Consider the following 27,517-nt stretch of genomic DNA (forward strand, 5'->3'; position numbering starts at 1 on the left):
TGTTTAATGTTTAACCCAGTTAACCCCTTTCCTCTGACAATTCACAAGGTCATACATGATCTTTTCCCTCAGCACTCTGTGGGTCCTCTCTACCTTTCCTTGGCTTTGGGGATGTTACGGTGAACTCTCAATTATTCTCACTTGCATTGATTCCATCAGCCTTCGCACAGCTCCTTTAAACTCTCTGCCTTGATCATGCTGCAAAACTTGAGGTGGGCCATGTTCAGTGTAGATATCATAAAGGTGTCTTGCAATCTCTGAGCTGTCTTTACTTTTTAATGGTTTAAGCCATGTGTATCGACTAAAGACATCAATCACAGTGAGGATGTATCGATATGTGAAATGGCCATGCTTGATCTTCCACTTTCCCATATCAAGGAGGTCAATCTGATGCCGATCCTGTACTTCTTTGGCCCTGATGGGCCTCGGAATGGGTTTATTTCCAAATCTAGCCTTGTGGAGTTGGTAGCGTCTGGAGCAGTCCAGTGTTTTTTGAACCTTTCTTTCACTAATGCCAGAGTGTTGCTCATTTAGTCGCTTATTCAGCTTCCTCGCACCTGATCCCTTTGTGTCATCCAGACCTTTTTTTACAATGCCACCAACTGCAGACTTCATAGCTACTGGCTTCCCGGCACATAGCAAGGTCTCTCCATCCTCGCTCAGAGAGTAGAGATTCCTATTTCTCCACAGCCTCACCAGAGCACTTTGTTGCACTCTTGTACGTGCATTGACAGGAACATTGAACTCTCCCTTTAATTTCTTCACAATGACTTCATAGACATCTTTAGTCATTGATTGTTGTTGTCCATATCCCATGCAGAAAACCCAAAGGGTACAGGCCACAATTATGCTGAACTGTAGAGCTGTCAAAAAATATTTTGTTTAATTGAATATATCACGTTGTTGTATTATGTTATAGCGGTAACTTACAGTAGATTGCTGTTATTGGTCCCCGAAATTAATCTGTAATTTCAGAAACTTTCTAAAACCAATCTAGCATCTGCTAGTTTAGCTTATCATTGCTAATCAGATCATGGTTACTAACTTAAAAGTTTGGGCTTTAATCTGTTAGCATTTCATATTAGTTGCAAATCAATCAACATACATTTCTGAGAGATTCTCTGAATCTGAATTGCTGTTATTGGTCCCCGAAATTAATCTGTCATTTCAGAAACTTTCTAAAACCAATCTAGCATCTGCTAGTTTAGCTTACCATTGCTAATCAGATCATGGTTACTAACTTAAAAGTTTGGGCTTTAATCTGTTAGCATTTCATATTAGTTGCAAATCAATCAACATACATTTCTGAGAGATTCTCTGAATCTGAAATCTGATATTTGTTCATACCTTTCATCGTGTTGCCTTTCAAATATTTTCCATCTTAAGTGGTCAGAGGGCATGGCAAAACTGAAGCCAAAGTGTTTGGATCTCCCCCTGGTGGCTGGCTTTAGTACACGCACACATGCTATCACCACTATGTTGTGAACCAAACCAAAAAATAATGTATAATGCTAGTCCAGTTAGAGAATTTTAATTTTTCCTAATTGTTATACATATTATGAATGCAGATGAAGGACAATAATTTTGATGGTTTATTAAATTAATTAAACTGCATTATTTTTTCTGTTTCATATTTGTTTTTATCTTTTGTCTGCTTTCTAATCACATAATATTTGTTTAACATAATGCAGATGTGTGTATGTCTCCTGACATTTCAGTACACTGATAATGTTTGTGTCTGTAACACGCATGTAGTGCAGTTTTTGTCTCTGAACATTCAAACACATTCTCTATGATTATAATACACAGTTATATTTGAATAAGTTTTGACTAATGAAACATCTTACTAGTTTGTAAAATTAATTCTTAGTTGAGTCATGCTAGAATGCTTAAAATCAATGTTGTTCTGACGTTATGTTTTTTTCAAATTAAGACATAAATTTTGGTGGTTTATTACATAATGCACCAAATTATTACATTTTCTTCATACAAAACTGTAACATCCGCATTTTGTAATAACCGGTGCAATATGTAACAACTTATTACAAAATGCGGCAAACTTTATTACATATTCCATTCAAGAATTTTATTACAAAATGCGGCAAGTTATTACGAAATGTGGCGTTATTACATAATGATGTGAAAATGTATTACATTATTACATAATGCGGCGTTATTACATAATGCGGCGCTACAGGGGCTTTCACTGCGCTGTCGTTGAACAACAGGTTCTGCTCTGCATAACTTGGGGTAACGGGAACGTATTTAATGTCCTACAACATAGCCAGTAACGTTAGATAACAAGTAACCATGTAGCCTAGATTGTGTTTACCTGTTGACCTTTTGATACAGAATGGCAGCCATCAATTGGGATCCAACAAGTTTACTGGGAGCGGTCGAAAGATAAGGCCCCATCAGTCCCCTTCAGTGGAGTTCCCTTCGTATTTGTTGGGTACAAAACGATGGTGGGCCATCAGGGCAAGGATGTGGGAGCCAAAGAAACGAGGCACTATGCTGAGGCGAAATCAAAGGAAACAGTAAGTTGTCACTTCTGTCTTGGATTCTCAGACTTGTTTAATGCACTATTGTCCATATTAGTCAACACACTAAAAATAAGCACCGGTTTCATGTAGAATTATGTCCAACATGTATTATTCGTTGCAGACTCAAGATCATAGTTTTCGCAAAGGGAGGTATCTCCTGCAAGATACAAAGAAGGTTGGATGCCCAGCTGGGGTGCACCTCGTCGGTATTGGCCGTTTTCCAGCATTCAGGTTAGATTAACTAACCTTTTTATTTAACCGTTTTTTGGGGGGGGTTTCAGTACAAAATGTAACTTATAGATAGACTGTTTATAAACAATGAGAACATGAAGAAATTGATTAATGCTTCAAAGAACACGAACAACTCTGTTTACCTGTGTTGTTGTACAAATCTACTTTGCTGTTCGTTGAATGAGAACAGGGAGAGTCTGAGAGCGAGAAAGGCGGCTGCAGTGAGGCTTAGAGAAGCTCTGAAAAGGGACCCCATTGTCTGGGAAAATGTATTCTTTGTGAAGACACCCACAGCCGGTGCACATGTGGGACACCCAGTCGAGGGAGAGGTATGGTAATAAACACAGTAGAACACAGTAAGAATGTTAGGTAATGTTTATGTAGACTAGATAGTCTACACCTCAGGAATGATTCTGCAGTGACTGGTGATAAATTAAACCTGTGCTTAAGAGAGATGGGACTAAAGCCTAATTTATGTTTCAAAGTGTAGTGCGACGCGCAGCTGGATAAAAATGATGCAAATTCGACAGTTTTGACGTCAAGCCGACACTTTTAGAGGGTCGGCGACGGGCGTCGTGTACCTGCTGATTTTTGTAAGGTTGCAGATGCCTTCATAAGTTTTGCACAGCTGTGATAGGATGAATAAATTAGCCTTAAGGCTGAATCTTATCATACTTATTTTTACACTACTAAAAAAACCCTTATGTTATATTGATACATTTAGTGTCGACATGTAAATTAATTAGCTAAAGGGAATGTTGTTTCCTGAAGTCCCTATCATTAAGGCGCTAATCACTTTGTACTCTGTACTTTCCTGAAGGCTCCCTCTATCCGTGAGCCTATTGACAGCAGGGTGGAGCAGCGCATCTCAGAACTCACCAAGCAAGGGGTCAAGAGGAGCAGTGAGATGCGTCGACACATTGCACAGTATGTCAACACTGACTTGTTTAGGGGAGCCAGCCCACCACCACTCACAAGGAGGAGATTTCATCCCTTAGACAAAGACATACAAAATGTGATGTCAAAGGCCAGAGACAAGGGGCGACAGTCCAAAATTGATCAAGTCAATTTGCAAGTGAGTGAAATGTTCATTCAAATCAAACATTCGATAATATACAATGGAAACTCATGCATATCTCTACTGTTTTAATATACGTACATGTAATAAACAGGAGCTGGTAGAAAGCGACAAGCTGAAGGGCCCAAAAGACAGCATCCATCTTCGGCTTAATAGCGAATCAGAGGACCTTCTATTCTGTTATCAGTCCGAGTGGCAGCAGAAGATCCTGCAGCTGTATGGCAAAGACATCTGTTTACTTGATGCAACATACCGCACCACACGCTATGCATTGCCATTGGGTTTTTTTGTGTGTACGCACAAATGTGTGCTATGTGGTAGCGGGTGTCTTTGTCGTACAGCATGAGCGGACTGAATCAGTCAAGGAGGCTCTGAGCGTTTTTAAGGAGTGGAACACAAATTGGTCTCCAGCTCACTTCTTGGTGGACTATAGCGAGGTGGAAATCCAAGCTGTGGAATCAACCTTTGAAGGTAGGCAACTATGACCTTCCTATTGCACCACCTTGATTATGTTAGCCCCTCATAAATAAAGGTTATTCGGGAGACAGAAATGACTCTTCACATACGTACATGCTGAAACAGTCTGTAAAGTGTAATTGGCTGTTGAAATGCTTTTAATTGCATGTATCAACAAAGATCCTAATGTCTCAATATTTTGAACCTAACAAGGCACACAGGCTGTGCTGTGTGATTTCCACCGGGAGAAGGCATGGGTGGAGTGGGTCTGAAAACAGGCACACGGCATTGAGGACCAGGGTGCCCTGCTGAAGATGCTGAGGGCGATTGCTGCAGCCGACACACCAGAAGCCTTCCAGCAGTCCGTCGACTTCGAGGCTAATAGCTCCATGTGGAAAACCAACAGCATGTTGCAAAACTGGTTCTCTATGACGTGGCTCTCAGAAGCCAAGGTAAGTTGGTCACATCGTAGCATCGTATTACCCCCAATAATGAAAGAAATGGGGTATTTTCTAATGAAGGCAAATATGTGTAAAATACACCTGAAATTAACTTATAATCCTATCGTAAGGGGTTCTTTCTATTGCCTTCAGAGTGTAAAATCATGACAAATAATTTGGACTGATTGAGCATCAATATATTAGAACGGTTGATATATGAGCACAGTGGACCCACAGTGGTACATCTAGGCCATCTGTTGACTAAAGAAATATTGAACAGAGACGGCTGACTGACAATAAATAATAGTGTTATCAAGCATGAAGGAAAGTCATTCTGTTGCAGTAGTGGATGATCTTGGGGGAATATACAGTATGTGTCCCAAAAATGCTATATTATTTTGTATACTGTAGTAAACATTACTCACTTGGTAATAAGCCTCTGCACACAAACTTGGAAGTCACAGTCTCCCAAAAGTCCTCTATATCCACATTTCCATCAAAGTCCTCTGGTGGGTCCTCCACATCACTTATTGTAAAATCAAGTATTAAGAAAACATTGTGAAACTAAAATGAAAAAAAAGTATCTCTAGAATAGGATGCACTTCCATGACTTTAGGGACTTACCAGGCATGTTGAAAACTGCCTTTTGTGAAGGTCTATCATGACGACTGCTGGATGGTATCCACACTTAATGCAGGAATACATGTAGTCGTGCTTTGTGAGGGCTTCAGAGTGCATGTATGCATGAAGTATTGTGTCCTTACTGGGAAATATCTTCTGTTCAGTCTTCTCCAACACTTCAATGGCTCGGCTAGCAGCATGGTGGGTCTAGGACAGTGTAGAAGACTCAGTAAGGGACATCCTCAAAGGACAACAATACTAAAGCATACCTTCCAAAATGATCGCTTCTTACCTGGAGTGATGTACGAAGGAAAATGCACATATGTAATGTTAACAGAATGTGATCATTCAAATTATGAACACCATCACTCCACTCCTGGTATCGAGACATCAGGCCACAGTTACTGCACGTCCTGCAGTAGGTAGAAATGCCTACCAAAAAGTGTCAGTCATATTAGATCTAAAAACGTCAGTCATATTAGATCTAAAAATGTCAGTCATACTAGATTTGGCAAGTTGACAGAGCACAGATAACATTTAGTGTAGGGTTACTTTTTTAACATGAGTTACGTTTATCTAGATTACCTTTCTTTTGAGCTCACCTTCTAGAACACCAGTATATGTGACCAATCTTGCCTTTGGTGTGATCAGCACTGGCTCATTAAGGGCTGTGTTCCCTGCCCACTCTTTGCACGTTGCTTCCTTGGGTCCAACGTGTCTTGGGAAGTCTTCAGCTGCTCAGGAGCCGCTGGTCAGATTTTGTGGTAGCAGGGCAGGTATGGGTTTATTTTTTACCAAAGTAGTTGACCATCCTCTTGAGACCTGCATCATCGGGAGGGTATGCTGGTCCTTCTCCATCTTTTTGTGCATTACTCTTTTTTTGTGCTTCTTGGTCGGTCAGTCTCTCCCCCAGCATCACTCTCTGTGGCCCTCACAGTTGTAAAAATGTGCCTGTCCATCTGAAAAAGATGCCACTTGGCAATGATTTCATGGAGACAGATTGTCTTGGTTTGGAATATGGGCAGAGCCAAGTCTTCCTTTGGGAATCATAAGCAGCTACTACCCTACCAAGTCTGCTATAATATGAGACTTTTGACTCATACACTGAAACATATTTCTTCGCGGGAGCCCCCCCCCCCCATGGCCACCTCAACCGAAAGAGGAATGCCTGCAATGCTAGCTCCTTCTTGTCTGTTTAAACAAGTTCTCTTTCTGTCCCCTGCAAACACCTTGGCAGCTACCATTTCAGACAGCACCTCCTCTTGAAGATTCACGGGTGTAGTCTGAGACTGGGGGCAGAATTGTAGAGATTTTAAATGTTTGCATTCAGATGGGACAATTCCAGTCCTTGCTGCAAATTCTGTATTTGAATTGCATTCCTCCATTTCACAAATGACTTGATGGCTTGCACCCCATGTTTTGTTTTTCTTTTTTGGAATATGGATAGGAGTGCATGGCTTGAAAAAAGATTTTTCGACTGCAAATATCCCATTTTTGGGGTCACCACACTGGCATGCGAAGTGTTGTTTTTCTGTGACATCTTGTACCCTTTTTTGTGCTTCTTCCTGATATGAACCAACAAGTTCTTCCTGTTTATTGTGAGCCCACAATGACTGCACTTCACTCTTTCTTGCCGACGCACATGCAGTCTTACTGGTGCTGCTGCAAGCTTTCCGATGGATGAGTTAGGGTAGTGCATGGAGAGAATGTTGCTGGGGTGGTGAATAGAGGTACTGGTGTTGGAAGTGGAGTTGGGGTTGCACATGAAGAAAATGTGGTTGCTGTAAACTGTGGTGATGTTGGAGGAGTAGACTGGGATGCTGGAGAAAACTGTGGTTCTGGAAAAACGGGGGTTCTGGAGGAGAAAAGTGAGGTGCTGGAGGAGTAAAAAGTGAGGTGCTGGAGGAGTAAAAAGGGGTGCTGGAGGAGTAAATGGTGGTGCTGGAGGAGAAGACGGGGGTGCTGGAGGAGTAGACAGGGGTGCTGGAGTGAATGGGGGTGCTGGAGGAATAAACGGGGGTGCTGGAGAGAATGGGGGTGCTGGGGGAGAAAACGGGGGTGCTGCTGGAGTTGTGGGTGGATGTTTTTTGCATAATATTGAATGTTTAATGAGTGGGACCTTCCTCAGTACCGTGGCGGGACAGTAGCAGCAGTGAAGATGTGCTGAGGGTCTGCATTTCAGATTGCATTTGATGATGATTAAATGTAAAATGTAAAATGTTTTATCAGCTGTCTTGTTTAAAATAATCCAAGTGGCTGAGCACACAGCACTCCTGCATAGCTTTGGCATTGTGCACCTTGCATCTCCATAAAGTCAACTTTTCAGTATTAAGATAAAAAACAATAAAAGTCCTATTAATAATGTATAAGTCACAAGGTGTTTAAGATGTATTCTGCTGGTCATAGAGTTAGGATTTGTTTTACAAAGATATCAATCTTTTATTTTATTTTATTTTGAAGGTTTAGGGTGCAGGTTAGGGTTAAAGTTCATGGGTAGGCCGTATGAATACACTATTTGTTTCATATGCCTGCCTTACATGCACCCAGGGCCTAAATAATAACAGCTTTGTAGAAGAGGGAGCATAAGTAAGTGAGACGCTTAACACAGGGCCATAATTAGTTCAATTAAAAAGGAAATGTTTATGTCTGTTTAATATTGTGTTGAGCTGACACAGGTTAAAATGATAATGTAACAGGCCTGCATCAATAAAGAACCATAACACACAAAGACTCTACATACCTCCATGCTGAGCTGCCAGACTGCTGTGCTTACTTACATGCTTTTGAAGGTGATGGATTTCATTTGGATTTTCTACTTTGTCGCAGAATGGGCAGTGATCACTTCTGCAACACACTGCACATCTTTCTACTTTGGCTTCTGCCCTCGTTTTAAGATTGTTTGATGCATCTGTGGAGGTTAAACACACACACATACACACACACACACGAAATATTTCACACACATGTCGTCCATGGGCCAGGCAAAATATCTGCACCATTCAAGGTGGCAAAGGGTCACAGTCCCAGGTTGTTCTTCACATATCAGTGAACATATTGATATATATCAATCATTCAATCAAGTCTTACTTTATTCAGACACAAAGACAGGTCCATTTTAAAGACAACAACAAAGAAATACAACACAAGACAAGAACACAAAAATATAGCTAAAACAGCAGCTCACAAGTCCACCATGATTAAAAGCTATACAGACATTTGTTCCAGTGTCCCAGAAACAAGAGGAGGACCTGGTGTCACTTTGTGTAGGCTCAGTTAACAGCATTATAATTACATTCTTAGAGTCAATTAATCGACACATACATGTGTACATAACATTCCTCAACACAACGTGAAAAGTGGGAACATTACTAGTCACAAACACGTGACCTGCACTTGTCCATCTTGGAAGCTTGAGCAAGATTCTGAATGCATCATTATATGCTACCTGCAGCTTTTTCATTGTTGCTTTGCTATAAGTGCGCCACAAGTGGGCAGTACAGAGTGGAGTACAGTAGGCCCCAAAAAGAGCAGTTTTAACATCATCTGTACACATTTGAACTTTGCGTGCCAGCATATTGGCTTGTGCATACAGTCTGCAACACTGGCGCTGCACATCATCGTCATCACATAGATCATTCCTGATCACGTGACCCACAAATCTCATTTTGTTCACCACATTTAGTGTTTGGTCTGCCAAGAAGAATGAGGGAACATATTGCTGCTCGTCCTCCTTGGTTTTAGCACTCATGACAACAGGTTCACACAATTCAGTCCTACAGAGAGACTTGCAGGGTCACACACATCAGTCCCACAGAGAGACCTGCAGGTTCACACACATCAGTCCCACAGAGACCTGCAGGTTCACACACATCAGTCCCACAGAGAGACCTCCAGGTTGACACACATCAATCCTACAGAGACCTGCAGGGTCACACACATCAATCCCACAGAGAGACCTACAGGTTCACACACATCAGTCCTACAGAGACCTGCAGGTTCACACACTTCAGTCCTACAGAGACCTGCAGGTTCTCACACATCTGTCCCACAGAGGGACCTGCAGGTTCACACACTTAACTCCCACAGAGACCTGCAGGTTCACACAATTCAGTCCTACAGAGAGACCTGCAGGTTCACACACTTCAGTTCTACAGAGACTTGCAGGTTCAAACACATCAGTCCCACAGAAACCTGCAGGTTCACACGCATCAGTCCCACAGAGACCTGCAGGTTCACACACTTCAGTCCCACAGAGAGACCTGCAGGTTCACACACATCAGGCCTACAGAGACCTGCAGGTTCACACACATCAGTCCCACAGAGAGACCTGCAGGTTCACACACTTCAGTCCCACAGAGACCGGCAGGTTCACACACATCAGTCCTACAGAGACCTGCATGTTCACACACATCAGTCCCACAGAGAGACCTGCAGGTCCACACACTTCAGTCCTACAGAGACCTGCAGGTTCTCACACATCTGTCCCACAGAGAGACCTGCAGGTTCACACACTTCAGTCCCACAGAGACCTGCAGGTTCACACAATTCAGTCCTACAGAGAGACCTGCAGGTTCACACACTTCAGTCCTACAGAGATCTGCAGGTTCACACACTTCAGTTCTACAGAGACCTGCTGGTTCAAACACATCAGTCCCACAGAAACCTGCAGGTTCACACACATCAGTCCCACAGAGAGACCTGCAGGTTCACACACATAAGTCCCACAGAGAGACCTGCAGGTTCTCACACATCTGTCCCACAGAGAGACCTGCAGGTTCACACACTTCAGTCCCACAGAGACCTGCAGGTTCACACAATTCAGTCCTACAGAGAGACCTGCAGGTTCACACACTTCAGTCCTACAGAGACCTGCAGGTTCACACACTTCAGTTCTACAGAGACCTGCAGGTTCACACACATCAGTCCCACAGAGAGACCTGCAGGTTCACACACATAAGTCCCACAGAGAGACCTGCAGGTTCACACACATCAGTCCCACAGAGAGACCTGTAGGTTCACACACTTCAGTCACACAGAGAGACCTGCAGGTTCACACACATCAGTCCCACAGAGACCTGCAGGTTCACACACATCAGTCCCACAGAGAGACCTGCAGGTTCACACACATCAGTCCCACAGAGAGACCTACAGGTTCCCACACAAGTCCTACAGAGAGACCTGCAGATTCACACACATTAGTCCTACATTGACCTGCAGGTTCACACACTTCAGTCCCACAGAGAGACCTGCAGGTTCACACACATCAGTCCCACAGAGAGACCTGCAGGTTCACACACATCAGTCCTACAGAGACCTGCAGGTTCACACACATCAGTCTCACAGAGAACTGTAGGTTCACACATATCAGTCCCACAGAGAGACCTGCAGGTTCACACACATCAGTCCTACAGAGACCTGCAGGTTCACACACATCAGTCTCACAGAGAACTGTAGGTTCACACACATCAGTCCCACAGAGACCTTCAGGTTCACACACTTCAGTTCCACAGAGACCTGTAGGGTCACAAACATCAGTCCCACAGAGCGACCTGCAGGTTCACACACATCAGTCCCTAAAAGACCTGCAGGTTCACACACATCATTCCCACAGAGACCTGTAGGGTCACAAACATCAGTCCCACAGTGAGACCTGCGGGTTCACACACTTCAGCCCCACCTGAGAGACCTGCAAGTTCACACACATTAGTCCTACAGAGAGACCTGCAGGTTCACACACATCAGTCGTACAGAGTCCTGCACGTTCACACACATAAGTCCCACAGAGAAACCTGCAGGTTCACACACATCAGTCCTACAGAGACCTGCAGGTTCTCACACATCTGTCCCACAGAGAGACCTGCAGGTTCACACACTTCAGTCCCGCAGAGAGACCTGCAGGTTCAAGACTTCAGTCCCACAGAGACCTTCAGGTTCACACACATCAGTCCCACAGAGAGACCTGTAGGTTCACACACATCAGTCCCACAGAGACCTGCAGGTTCACACACATCAGTCCCACAGAGAGACCTGCAGGTTCACACACATCAGTCCCACAGAGAGACCTGTGGGTTCACACACATCAGTCCCACAGAGAGACCTGCAGGTTCACGCACTTCAGTCCCACAGAGCGACCTGCAGGTTCACACACATAAGTCCTACAGAGAGACCTGCAGATTCACACACATCCGTCCTACAGAGACCTGCAGGTTCACACACTTCAGTCCCACAGAGAGACCTGCAGGTTCTCACACATCAGTCCCACAGAGAGACCTGCAGGTTCACACAAATCATTCCCACAGAGAGACCTGCAGGTTCACACACATCAGTCCTGCAGAGACACCTGCAGGTTCACAGACTTAAGTCCCACAGAGACCTGCAGGGTCACACACATCAGTCCCACAGAGAGTTCTGCAGGTTCAAACACATCAGTCCTACAGAGACCTGCAGCTTCACGCACATCAGTCCGACAGAGATACCTGCAGGTTCACACACATTGGTCCTAAAGAGATACCTGCAGGTTCACAAACATCAGTCCCACCGAGAGAACTGCAGGTTCACACACATCAGTCCTACAGAGATCCGCATGTTCACACATGTCAGTCCCACAGAGAGACCTGCAGGTTCACACACATCAGTCCCACAGAAACCTGTAGGTTCACACACATAAGTCCCACAGAGAGACCTGCAGATTCACACACATCAGTCCCACAGAGACCTGTAGGTTCACACACATAAGTCCCACAGAGAGACCTGCAGGTTCACACACACCAGTCCCACAGAGAGACCTTCAGGTTCACACACACCAGTCCCACAGAGAGACCTGCAGGTTCACACACATCAGTCACACAGAGACCTGCAGGTTCACACACATCACTCCCACAGAGACCTGCAGTTTCACACACATCAGTCCCACAGAGAGACCTGTAGGTTCACACACATCAGTCCCACAGAGAGACCTGCAGGTTCACACACATCAGTCCCACAGAGACCTGCAGGTTCACACACATCAGTCCTACAGAGAGACTGCAGGTTCACACAGATCAGTCCTACAGAGACCTGAAGGGTCACACTCATCAGTCCCACAGAGACCTACAGTGTCACACACATCAGTCCCACAGAGAGACCTGCAGGTTCACACATATCAGTCCTACAGAGACCTGCAGGGTCACACATCAGTCCCGCAGAGAGACCTGCAGGTTCACACATATCAGTCCCACTGAGAGACCTGCAGGTTCACACACATCAGTCCTACAGAGACCTGCAGGTTCACACACATCAGCGCTACAGAGATGTACAGGTTCACACACATCAGTCCCACAGAGAGAACTGCAGGTTCACAAACATCAGTCCCACAGAGATCTACAGGTTCACACACTTAAGTCCCACAGAGAGATCTGCAGGTTCACACACGTCAGTCCCACAGAGACCTGCCGGTTCACACACATCAGTCCCACAAAGAGACCTGGGGGTTCACACACATCAGTCCCACAGACACCTGCAATTTCACACACATCAGTCCCACAGAGACCTGCAATTTCACACACATCAGTCCCACAGAGAGATCTGATGGTTCACACACATCAGTCCCACAGAGAGACCTGCAGGTTCACACACATCAGTCCCACAGAGACCGGCAGGTTCACACATATCAGTCCCACAGAGACCTGCAGGTTCACACACATCAGTCCCACGAAGACCTGCAGGTTCACACACATCACTCCCACAGAGACCTGCAGGTTCACACACTTCAGTCCCACAGAAACTTGCAGGTTCACACACATCAGTCCCACAGAGAGACCTGCAGGTTCACACACATCAGTCCCACAGAGACCTGCAGGTTCACACACATCAGTCCCACAGATAGACCTGCAGGTTCACACACATCAGTCCTACAGAGAGACCTGCAATTTCACACACATCAGTCCCACAGAGAGATCTGCTGGTTCACACACATCAGTTCTACAGAGAGACCTGCAGGTTCACACACATCAGGCCTACAGAGACCTGCAGGGTCACACACATCAATCCCACAGAGACCTGCAGGGTCACACACATCAGTCCCACAGAGAGACCTGTAGGTTCACACACTTCAGTCACACAGAGAGACCTGCAGGTTCACACACATCAGTCCCACAGAGACCTGCAGGTTCACACACATCAGTCCCACAGAGAGACCTGCAGGTTCACACACATCAGTCCCACAGAGAGACCTACAGGTTCCCACACAAGTCCTACAGAGAGACCTGCAGATTCACACACATTAGTCCTACATTGACCTGCAGGTTCACACACTTCAGTCCCACAGAGAGACCTGCAGGTTCACACACATCAGTCCCACAGAGAGACCTGCAGGTTCACACACATCAGTCCTACAGAGACCTGCAGGTTCACACACATCAGTCTCACAGAGAACTGTAGGTTCACACACATCAGTCCCACAGAGAGACCTGCAGGTTCACACACATCAGTCCTACAGAGACCTGCAGGTTCACACACATCAGTCTCACAGAGAACTGTAGGTTCACACACATCAGTCCCACAGAGACCTTCAGGTTCACACACTTCAGTTCCACAGAGACCTGTAGGGTCACAAACATCAGTCCCACAGAGCGACCTGCAGGTTCACACACATCAGTCCCTAAAAGACCTGCAGGTTCACACACATCATTCCCACAGAGACCTGTAGGGTCACAAACATCAGTCCCACAGTGAGACCTGCGGGCTCACACACTTCAGCCCCACCTGAGAGACCTGCAAGTTCACACACATTAGTCCTACAGAGAGACCTGCAGGTTCACACACATCAGTCGTACAGAGTCCTGCACGTTCACACACATAAGTCCCACAGAGAAACCTGCAGGTTCACACACATCAGTCCTACAGAGACCTGCAGGTTCTCACACATCTGTCCCACAGAGAGACCTGCAGGTTCACACACTTCAGTCCCGCAGAGAGACCTGCAGGTTCAAGACTTCAGTCCCACAGAGACCTTCAGGTTCACACACATCAGTCCCACAGAGAGACCTGTAGGTTCACACACATCAGTCCCACAGAGACCTGCAGGTTCACACACATCAGTCCCACAGAGAGACCTGCAGGTTCACACACATCAGTCCCACAGAGAGACCTGTGGGTTCACACACATCAGTCCCACAGAGAGACCTGCAGGTTCACGCACTTCAGTCCCACAGAGCGACCTGCAGGTTCACACACATAAGTCCTACAGAGAGACCTGCAGATTCACACACATCCGTCCTACAGAGACCTGCAGGTTCACACACTTCAGTCCCACAGAGAGACCTGCAGGTTCTCACACATCAGTCCCACAGAGAGACCTGCAGGTTCACACAAATCATTCCCACAGAGAGACCTGCAGGTTCACACACATCAGTCCTGCAGAGACACCTGCAGGTTCACAGACTTAAGTCCCACAGAGACCTGCAGGGTCACACACATCAGTCCCACAGAGAGTTCTGCAGGTTCAAACACATCAGTCCTACAGAGACCTGCAGCTTCACGCACATCAGTCCGACAGAGATACCTGCAGGTTCACACACATTGGTCCTAAAGAGATACCTGCAGGTTCACAAACATCAGTCCCACCGAGAGAACTGCAGGTTCACACACATCAGTCCTACAGAGATCCGCATGTTCACACATGTCAGTCCCACAGAGAGACCTGCAGGTTCACACACATCAGTCCCACAGAGACCTGTAGGTTCACACACATAAGTCCCACAGAGAGACCTGCAGATTCACACACATCAGTCCCACAGAGACCTGTAGGTTCACACACATAAGTCCCACAGAGAGACCTGCAGGTTCACACACACCAGTCCCACAGAGAGACCTTCAGGTTCACACACACCAGTCCCACAGAGAGACCTGCAGGTTCACACACATCAGTCACACAGAGACCTGCAGGTTCACACACATCACTCCCACAGAGACCTGCAGTTTCACACACATCAGTCCCACAGAGAGACCTGTAGGTTCACACACATCAGTCCCACAGAGAGACCTGCAGGTTCACACACATCAGTCCCACAGAGACCTGCAGGTTCACACACATCAGTCCTACAGAGAGACTGCAGGTTCACACAGATCAGTCCTACAGAGACCTGCAGGGTCACACTCATCAGTCCCACAGAGACCTACAGTGTCACACACATCAGTCCCACAGAGAGACCTGCAGGTTCACACATATCAGTCCTACAGAGACCTGCAGGGTCACACATCAGTCCCGCAGAGAGACCTGCAGGTTCACACATATCAGTCCCACTGAGAGACCTGCAGGTTCACACACATCAGTCCTACAGAGACCTGCAGGTTCACACACATCAGCGCTACAGAGATGTACAGGTTCACACACATCAGTCCCACAGAGAGAACTGCAGGTTCACAAACATCAGTCCCACAGAGATCTACAGGTTCACACACTTAAGTCCCACAGAGAGATCTGCAGGTTCACACACGTCAGTCCCACAGAGACCTGCCGGTTCACACACATCAGTCCCACAAAGAGACCTGGGGGTTCACACACATCAGTCCCACAGACACCTGCAATTTCACACACATCAGTCCCACAGAGACCTGCAATTTCACACACATCAGTCCCACAGAGAGATCTGATGGTTCACACACATCAGTCCCACAGAGAGACCTGCAGGTTCACACACATCAGTCCCACAGAGACCGGCAGGTTCACACATATCAGTCCCACAGAGACCTGCAGGTTCACACACATCAGTCCCACGAAGACCTGCAGGTTCACACACATCAGTCCCACAGAGACCTGCAGGTTCACACACTTCAGTCCCACAGAAACTTGCAGGTTCACACACATCAGTCCCACAGAGAGACCTGCAGGTTCACACACATCAGTCCCACAGAGACCTGCAGGTTCACACACATCAGTCCCACAGATAGACCTGCAGGTTCACACACATCAGTCCTACAGAGAGACCTGCAATTTCACACACATCAGTCCCACAGAGAGATCTGCTGGTTCACACACATCAGTTCTACAGAGAGACCTGCAGGTTCACACACATCAGGCCTACAGAGACCTGCAGGGTCACACACATCAATCCCACAGAGACCTGCAGGGTCACACACATCAGTCCCACAGAGAGACCTACAGGTTCAAGACTTCAGTCCCGCAGAGACCTTCAGGTTCACACACATCAGTCCCACAGAGAGACCTGCGGGTTCACACACATCAGTCCCACAGAGACCTGCAATTTCACACACATCAGTCCCACAGAGAGACCTGCAGGTTTACACACATCAGTCCCACAGAGAGACCTGTGGGTTCACACACATCAGTCCCACAGAGAGACCTGCAGGTTCACGCACTTCAGTCCCACAGAGCGACCTGCAGGTTCACACACATAAGTCCTACAGAGAGACCTGCAGATTCACACACATCCGTCCTACAGAGACCTGCAGGTTCACACACTTCAGTCCCACAGAGAGACCTGCAGGTTCTCACACATCAGTCCCACAGAGAGACCTGCAGGTTCACACAAATCATTCCCACAGAGAGACCTGCAGGTTCACACACATCAGTCCTGCAGAGACACCTGCAGGTTCACAGACTTAAGTCCCACAGAGACCTGCAGGGTCACACACATCAGTCCCACAGAGAGTTCTGCAGGTTCAAACACATCAGTCCTACAGAGACCTGCAGCTTCACGCACATCAGTCCGACAGAGATACCTGCAGGTTCACACACATTGGTCCTAAAGAGATACCTGCAGGTTCACAAACATCAGTCCCACCGAGAGAACTGCAGGTTCACACACATCAGTCCTACAGAGATCCGCATGTTCACACATGTCAGTCCCACAGAGAGACCTGCAGGTTCACACACATCAGTCCCACAGAGACCTGTAGGTTCACACACATAAGTCCCACAGAGAGACCTGCAGATTCACACACATCAGTCCCACAGAGACCTGTAGGTTCACACACATAAGTCCCACAGAGAGACCTGCAGGTTCACACACACCAGTCCCACAGAGAGACCTTCAGGTTCACACACACCAGTCCCACAGAGAGACCTGCAGGTTCACACACATCAGTCACACAGAGACCTGCAGGTTCACACACATCACTCCCACAGAGACCTGCAGTTTCACACACATCAGTCCCACAGAGAGACCTGTAGGTTCACACACATCAGTCCCACAGAGAGACCTGCAGGTTCACACACATCAGTCCCACAGAGACCTGCAGGTTCACACACATCAGTCCTACAGAGAGACTGCAGGTTCACACAGATCAGTCCTACAGAGACCTGCAGGGTCACACTCATCAGTCCCACAGAGACCTACAGTGTCACACACATCAGTCCCACAGAGAGACCTGCAGGTTCACACATATCAGTCCTACAGAGACCTGCAGGGTCACACATCAGTCCCGCAGAGAGACCTGCAGGTTCACACATATCAGTCCCACTGAGAGACCTGCAGGTTCACACACATCAGTCCTACAGAGACCTGCAGGTTCACACACATCAGCGCTACAGAGATGTACAGGTTCACACACATCAGTCCCACAGAGAGAACTGCAGGTTCACAAACATCAGTCCCACAGAGATCTACAGGTTCACACACTTAAGTCCCACAGAGAGATCTGCAGGTTCACACACGTCAGTCCCACAGAGACCTGCCGGTTCACACACATCAGTCCCACAAAGAGACCTGGGGGTTCACACACATCAGTCCCACAGACACCTGCAATTTCACACACATCAGTCCCACAGAGACCTGCAATTTCACACACATCAGTCCCACAGAGAGATCTGATGGTTCACACACATCAGTCCCACAGAGAGACCTGCAGGTTCACACACATCAGTCCCACAGAGACCGGCAGGTTCACACATATCAGTCCCACAGAGACCTGCAGGTTCACACACATCAGTCCCACGAAGACCTGCAGGTTCACACACATCAGTCCCACAGAGACCTGCAGGTTCACACACTTCAGTCCCACAGAAACTTGCAGGTTCACACACATCAGTCCCACAGAGAGACCTGCAGGTTCACACACATCAGTCCCACAGAGACCTGCAGGTTCACACACATCAGTCCCACAGATAGACCTGCAGGTTCACACACATCAGTCCTACAGAGAGACCTGCAATTTCACACACATCAGTCCCACAGAGAGATCTGCTGGTTCACACACATCAGTTCTACAGAGAGACCTGCAGGTTCACACACATCAGGCCTACAGAGACCTGCAGGGTCACACACATCAATCCCACAGAGACCTGCAGGGTCACACACATCAGTCCCACAGAGAGACCTACAGGTTCAAGACTTCAGTCCCGCAGAGACCTTCAGGTTCACACACATCAGTCCCACAGAGAGACCTGCGGGTTCACACACATCAGTCCCACAGAGACCTGCAATTTCACACACATCAGTCCCACAGAGAGATCTGCTGGTTCACACACATCAGTCCCACAGAGACCGGCAGGTTCACACATATCAGTCCCACAGAGACCTGCAGGTTCACACACATCAGTCCCACAAAGACCTGCAGGTTCACACACATCAGTCCCACAGAGAGACCTGCAGGTTCACACACATCAGTCCTACAGAAACCTGCAGGTTCACACACATCAGTCCTACAGAGAGACCTGCAGGTTCACACACATCAGTCCTACAGAGACCTGCAGGTTCACACACATCAGTCCTACAGAGAGACCTGCAATTTCACACACATCAGTCCCACAGAGAGATCTGCTGGTTAACACACATCAGTTCTACAGAGAGACCTGCAGGTTCACACACATAAGTCCTACAGAGACCTGCAGGTTCACACACATCAGTCCTACAGAGACCTGCAGGGTCACACACATCAGTCCCGCAGAGAGACCTGCAGGGTCACACACATCAGTCCCACAGAGAGACCTACAGGTTCACACATGTCAGTCCCACAGAGAGACCTGCAGGTTCACACACATCAGTCCCACAGAGACCTGTAGGTTCACACACATAAGTCCCACAGGGGGACGTGCAGGTTCACACACACCAGTCCCACAGAGAGACCTGCAGGTTCACACACATCAGTCACACAGAGACCTGCAGGTTCACACAAATCAGTCCTACAGAGAGACCTGCAGGTTCACACACATCACTCCCACAGAGACCTGCAGTTTCACACACTTCAGTCCCACAGAGACCTGCAGGTTCACACACATCAGTCCCACAGAGAGACCTGCAGGTTCACACACATCAGTCCAACAGAGACCTGCAGGTTCACACACATCAGTCCTACAGAGAGACTGCAGGTTCACACAGATCAGTCCTACAGAGACCTGCAGGGTCACACTCATCAGTCCCACAGAGACCTGCAGTGTCACACACATCAATCCCACAGAGAGACCTGCAGGTTCACACACATCAGTCCCACAGAGACCTGCAGGGTCACACATCAGTCCCGCAGAGGGACCCTCAGGTTCACACATATCAGTCCCACTGAGAGACCTGCAGCTTCACGCACATCAGTCCCACAGAGAGAACTGCAGGTTCACAAACATCAGTCCCACAGAGACCTACAGGTTCCCACACTTAAGTCCCACAGAGAGATCTGCAGGTTCACACACGTCAGTCCCACAGAGACTTGCCGGTTCACACACATCAGTCCCACAGAGAGACCTGCGGGTTCACACACATCAGTCCCACAGAGATCTGCAATTTCACACACATCAGTCCCACAGAGAGATCTGCTGGTTCACACACATCAGTCCCACAGAGACCGGCAGGTTCACACATATCAGTCCCACAGAGACCTGCAGGTTCACACACATCAGTCCCACAAAGACCTGCAGGTTCACACACATCAGTCCCACAGAGAGACCTGCAGGTTCACACACATCAGTCCTGCAGAAACCTGCAGGTTCACACACATCAGTCCCACAGAGACCTGCAGTTTCACAAACATCAGTCCCACAGAGACCTGCAGGTTCACACACATCAGCGCTACAGAGACCTACAGGTTCACACACATCAGTCCCACAGAGACCTGCAGTTTCACAAACATCAGTCCCACAGAGACCTGCAGGTTCACACACATCAGTCCCACAGAGACCTGCAGGTTCACACACATCAGCGCTACAGAGACCTACAGGTTCACAAACATAGTCCCACAGAGACCTGCAGGTCCACACACATCAGTCCCACAGGGATACCTGCTGGTTCACACACATCAGTTCTACAGAGACACCTGCAGGTTCACACACATAAGTCCTACAGAGACCTGCAGGTTCACACACATCAGTTCTACAGAGACCTGCAGGGTCACACACATCAGTCCCACAGAGAGACCTGCAGGGTCACACACATCAGTCCCACAGAGAGACCTACAGGTTCACACACATCAGTCCCACAGAGAGACCTGCAGGTTCACACAGTTCAGTCCTACAGAGACCTGCAGTTTCACACACATCAGTCTGACAGAGAGACCTGCAGGTTCTCACACATCAGTCCCACAGAGAGACATGCAGGTTCACACAAATCATTCCCACAGAGAGACCTGCAGGTTCACACACATCAGTCCTACAGAGACATTTGCAGGTTCACACACTTAAGTCCCACAGAGACCTGCAGGGTCACACACATCAGTCCCACAGAGAGACCTGCATGTTCACACACATCAGTCCTACAGAGATCCGCATGTTCACACACATCAGTCCCACAGAGACCTGTAGGTTCACACACATAAGTCCCACAGAGAGACGTGCAGGTTCACACACACCAGTCCCACAGAGAGACCTGCAGGTTCACACACATCAGTCACACAGAGACCTGCAGGTTCACACAAATCAGTCCTACAGAGAGACCTGCAGGTTCACACACATCACTCCCACAGAGACCTGCAGTTTCACACACTTCAGTCCCACAGAGACCTGCAGTGTCACACACATCAATCCCACAGAGAGACCTGCAGGTTCACACACATCAGTCCTACAGAGACCTGCAGGGTCACACATCCGTCCCGCAGAGAGACCCTCAGGTTCACACATATCAGTCCCACTGAGAGACCTGCAGGTTCACACACATCAGTCCTACAGAGACCTGCAGCTTCACGCACATCAGTCCCACAGAGACCTGCAGGTTCACACACTTAAGTCCCACAGAGAGATCTGCAGGTTCACACACGTCAGTCCCACAGACACCTGCCGGTTCACACACATCAGTCCCACAGAGAGACCTGCAGGTTCACACACATCAGTCCCACAGAGACCGGCAGGTTCACACACATCAGTCCCACAGAGAGACCTGCAGGTTCACACACATCAGGCCCACAGAGACCTGCAGGTTCACACACATCAGTCCCACAGAGAGACCGGCAGGTTCACACACATCAGTCCCACAGACACCTGCCGGTTCACACACATCAGTCCCACAGAGAGACCGGCAGGTTCACACACATCAGTCCCACAGAGAGACCTGCAGGTTCACACACATCAGTCCCACAGAGACCTGCAATTTCACACACATCAGTCCCACAGAGAGATCTGCTGGTTCACACACATCAGTCCCACAGAGAGACCTGCAGGTTCACACACATCAGTCCCACAGAGACCGGCAGGTTCACACATATCAGTCCCACAGAGACCTGCAGGTTCACACACATCAGTCCCACAAAGACCTGCAGGTTCACACACATCAGTCCCACAGAGAGACCTGCAGGTTCACACACATCAGTCCCACAGAGACCTGCAGGTTCACACACATCAGTCCTACAGAAACCTGCAGGTTCACACACATCAGTCCCACAGAGACCTGCAGTTTCACACACATCAGTCCCGCAGAGACCTGCCGGTTCACACACATCAGTCCCACAGAGACCTGCAGGTTCACACACATCAGTCCCACAGAGACCTGCTGGTTCACACACTTCAGTCACACAGAGACCTGCAGGTTCACACACATCAGTCCCACAGAGAAACCTGCAGGTTCACACATATCAGTCCTACAGAGAGCTGCAGGTTCTCACACATCTGTCCCACAGAGAGACCTGCAGGTTCAAGACTTCAGTCCCGCAGAGACCTTCAGGTTCACACACATCAGTCCTACAGAGAGACCTGTAGGTTCACACACATCAGTCCCACAGAGAGACCTGCAGGTTCTCACACATCAGTCCCACAGAGAGACATGCAGGTTCACACACATCAGTCCCACAGAGAGACCTGCAGGTTCACACACATCAGTCCCACAGAGACCTGCAGGTTCACAAACATCAGTCCCACAGAGAGACATGCAGGTTCAAACACATCAGTCCCACAGAGACCGGCAGGTTCACACATATCAGTCCCACAGAGACCTGCAGGTTCACACACATCAGTCCCACAAAGACCTGCAGGTTCACACACATCAGTCCCACAGAGAGACCTGCAGGTTCACACACATCAGTCCCACAGAGACCTGAAGGTTCACACACATCAGTCCTACAGAGACCTGCAGGTTCACACACTTCAGTCCTACAGAGACCTGCAGCTACACACACTTCAGTCCCACAGAGAGACCTGCAGGTTCACACACACCAGTCCCACAGAGAGACCTGCAGGTTCACGCACATCAATCCCACAGAGAGACCTGCAGGTTCACACACATCAGTCCTACAGAGACCTGCAAGTTCACACACATCAGTCCCACACAGAGACCTTCAGGTTCACACACACCAGTCCCAGAGAGAGACCTGCAGGTTCACACACATCAGTCCCACAGAGACCTGCAGGTTCACACACATCAGTCCCACAGAGAGACGTGCAGGTTCACACACATCAGTCCTACAGAGACCTGCAGGTTCAAACACATCCGTCCCACAGACACCTGCAGGTTCACACACATCAGGCCTACAGAGAGACCTGCAGGTTCACACACATCAGTCTCACAGAGAGACCTGCAGGTTCACACACACCAGTCTCACAGAGACCTGCAGGTTCACACACATCAGTCTCACAGAGAGACCTGCAGGTTCACACACATCAGTCTCACAGAGAGACCTACAGGTTCACTATCATCAGTCCCACAGAGACCTGCACGTTCACACACATCAGTCCCACAGAGACCTGCAGGTTCACACACATCAGTCTCACAGAGAGACCTGCAGGTTCACACACATCAGTCCCACAGAGAGACCTGCAGGTTCACACACTTCAGTCCCACAGAGAGACCTGCAGGTTCACACACTTCAGTCCCAGAGAGAGACCTGCAGGTTCACACGCTTTAGTCCTACAGGGACTGGAGGTTCACACACTTCAGTCCTACAGAGACCTGCAGCTTCAAACACATCAGTCCCACAGAGACCTGCAGGTTCACACACTTCAGTCCCACAGAGACCTGCAGGTTCACACACATCAGTCCTACAGAGACCTGCAGGTTCACACACTTCAGTCCCACAAGAGACCTGTAGGTTCACACACATCAGTCCCACAGAGAGACCTGCAGGTTCACACACTTCAGTCCCAGAGAGACCTGCAGGTTCACACAATTCAGTCCTACAGAAAGACCTGCAGGGTCACACACATCAGTCCCACAAAGAGACCTGCAGGTTCACAGACATCAGTCCCACAGAGACCTGCAGGTTCACACACATCAGTCCCAAAGAGACCTGCGGGTTCACACACATCAGTCCCACAGAGACCTGCAGGTTCACACACATCAGTCCTACAGAGACCTGCAGGTTCACACACATCAGTCCTAAACAGACCTTCAGGTTCACACACTTCAGTCCTACAGAGAGACCTGCAGGTTCACACACATCAGTCCCACAAAGAGACCTGCAGGTTCACACACATCAGTCCCACAGAGACCTGCAGGTTCACGAACTTCAGTCCTACAGAGAGACCTGCAGGTTCACACAATTCAGTTCTACAGAGAGACCTGCAGGTTCAAACAATTCAGTCCTACAGAGAGACCTGCAGGTTCACACACATCAGTCCCACAGAGAGACCTGCAGGTTCACACACATCAGTCCCACAGAGAGACCTGCAGGTTCACACACTTCAGTCCTACAGAGACCTGCAGGTTCACACACGTCAGTCCTACAGAGAGACCTGCAGGTTCTCACACATCTGTCCCACCGAGACCTGCAGGTTCACACAATTCAGTCCCACAGAAAGACCTGCAGGTTCACACACATCAGTCCCACAGAGAGACCTGCAGGTTCACACACTTATATCCTACAGAGACCTGCAGGTTCACACACATCAGTCCCACCGAGACCTGCAGGTTCACACACTTCAGTCCCACAGAGAGACCTGTAGGTTCAGACACTTCAGTCCTACAGAAAGACCTGCAGGTTCACACAATTCAGTCCTACAGAGAGACCTGCAGGGTCACACACATCAGTCCCACAGAGAGACCTGCAGGTTCACACACTTCAGTCCTACAGAGACCTGCAGGTTCACACACTTCAGTCCCACAGAGACCTGCAGGTTCACACACATCAGTCCTACAGAGACCTGCAGGGTCACACACATCAGTCCCACAGAGACCTGCAGGTTCACACACATCAGTCCTACAGAGAGACCTGCAGGTTCAGACACTTCAGTCACACAGAGACCTGCAGGTTCAGACACATCAGTCCTACAGAGACCTGCAGGGTCACACACATCAGTCCCACAGAGACCTACAGGTTCACACACATCAGTCCCACACAGAGACCTTCAGGTTCACACACACCAGTCCCAGAGAGAGACCTGCAGGTTCACACACATCAGTCCCACAGAGACCTGCAGGTTCACACACATCAGTCCCACAGAGAGACCTGCAAGTTCACACACATCAGTCCCACAGAGAGACCTGCAGGTTCAAACACATCCGTCCCACAGACACCTGCAGGTTCACACACATCAGTCCTACAGAGAGACCTGCAGGTTCACACACATCAGTCTCACAGAGAGACCTGCAGGTTCACACACACCAGTCTCACAGAGAGACCTACAGGTTCACACACATCAGTCCCACAGAGACCTGCACGTTCACACACATCAGTCCCACAGAGACCTGCAGGTTCACACACATCAGTCTCACAGAGAGACCTGCAGGTTCACACACATCAGTCCCACAGAGAGACCTGCAGGTTCACACACTTCAGTCCCACAGAGAGACCTGCAGGTTCACACACTTCAGTCCCAGAGAGAGACCTGCAGGTTCACACGCTTTAGTCCTACAGGGACTGGAGGTTCACACACTTCAGTCCTACAGAGACCTGCAGCTTCAAACACATCAGTCCCACAGAGACCTGCAGGTTCACACACTTCAGTCCCACAGAGACCTGCAGGTTCACACACATCAGTCCTACAGAGACCTGCAGGTTCACACACTTCAGTCCCACAAGAGACCTGCAGGTTCACACACATCAGTCCCACAAGAGACCTGCAGGTTCACACACATTAGTTCCACAGAGAGACCTGTAGGTTCACACACATCAGTCCCACAGAGAGACCTGCAGGTTCACACACTTCAGTCCCAGAGAGACCTGCAGGTTCACACAATTCAGTCCTACAGAAAGACCTGCAGGTTCACACACATCAGTCCCACAAAGAGACCTGCAGGTTCACAGACATCAGTCCCACAGAGACCTGCAGGTTCACACACATCAGTCCCAAAGAGACCTGCGGATTCACACACATCAGTCCCACAGAGACCTGCAGGTTCACACTCATCAGTCCCACAGAGACCTGCAGGTTCACACTCATCAGTCCCACAGAGACCTGCAGGTTCACACTCATCAGTCCCACAGAGACCTGCAGGTTCACACACATCAAACCCACAAAGAGACCTGCAGGTTCACACACATCAGTCTTACAGAGACCTTCAGGGTCACAAACATCAGTCCCACAGAGAGACCTGCTGGTTCACACACATCAGTCCCACAGAGAGACCTGCATGTTCACACAAATAAGTCCCACAATGAGTCCTGCAGGTTCACACACATCAGTCCCACAATGAGACCTGCAGGTTCACACACATCAGTCCCACAGAGACCTGCAGGTTCACACACATCAGTCCCACAGAGAGACCTGCAGGTTCACACACATGAGTCCTACAGAGACCTGCAGGTTCACACACATCAGTCCTACAGAGACCTGCAGGTTCACACACATCAGTCCTAAACAGACCTTCAGGTTCACACACTTCAGTCCTACAGAGAGACCTGCAGGTTCACACACATCAGTCCCACAAAGAGACCTGCAGGTTCACACACATCAGTCCCACAGAGACCTGCAGGTTCACGCACTTCAGTCCTACAGAGAGACCTGCAGGTTCACACAATTCAGTCCTACAGAGAGACCTGCAGGTTCAAACAATTCAGTCCTACAGAGAGACCTGCAGGGTCACACACATCAGTCCCACAGAGAGACCTGCAGGTTCACACACATCAGTCCCACAGAGACCTGCAGGGTCACACACATCAGTCCCACAGAGAGACCTGCAGGTTCACATACATCAGTCCTACAGAGACCTGCGGGTTCACACATATCAGTCTTACAGGGACCTGCAAGGTCACACACATCAGTCCCACAGAGAGACCTGCAGGTTCACACATATCAGTCCCACAGAGAGACCTGCAGGTTCACACACTTCAGTCCTACAGAGACCTGCAGGTTCACACACGTCAGTCCTACAGAGAGACCTGCAGGTTCTCACACATCTGTCCCACCGAGACCTGCAGGTTCACACAATTCAGTCCCACAGAAAGACCTGCAGGTTCACACACATCAGTCCCACAGAGAGACCTGCAGGTTCACACACTTATATCCTACAGAGACCTGCAGGTTCACACACATCAGTCCCACCGAGACCTGCAGGTTCACACACTTCAGTCCTACAGAGAGACCTGCAGGGTCACACACATCAGTCCCACAGAGAGACCTGCAGGTTCACACACTTCAGTCCTACAGAGACCTGCAGGTTCACACACTTCAGTCCCACAGAGACCTGCAGGTTCACACACATCAGTCCTACAGAGACCTGCAGGGTCACACACATCAGTCCCACAGAGACCTGCAGGTTCACACACATCAGTCCTACAGAGAAACCTGCAGGTTCAGACACTTCAGTCACACAGAGACCTGCAGGTTCAGACACATCAGTCCTACAGATACCTGCAGGGTC

Source organism: Lampris incognitus, unplaced genomic scaffold (genome assembly GCF_029633865.1).
Source record: "Lampris incognitus isolate fLamInc1 unplaced genomic scaffold, fLamInc1.hap2 H_3, whole genome shotgun sequence".
Taxonomy (NCBI): Eukaryota; Metazoa; Chordata; class Actinopteri; order Lampriformes; family Lampridae; genus Lampris; species Lampris incognitus.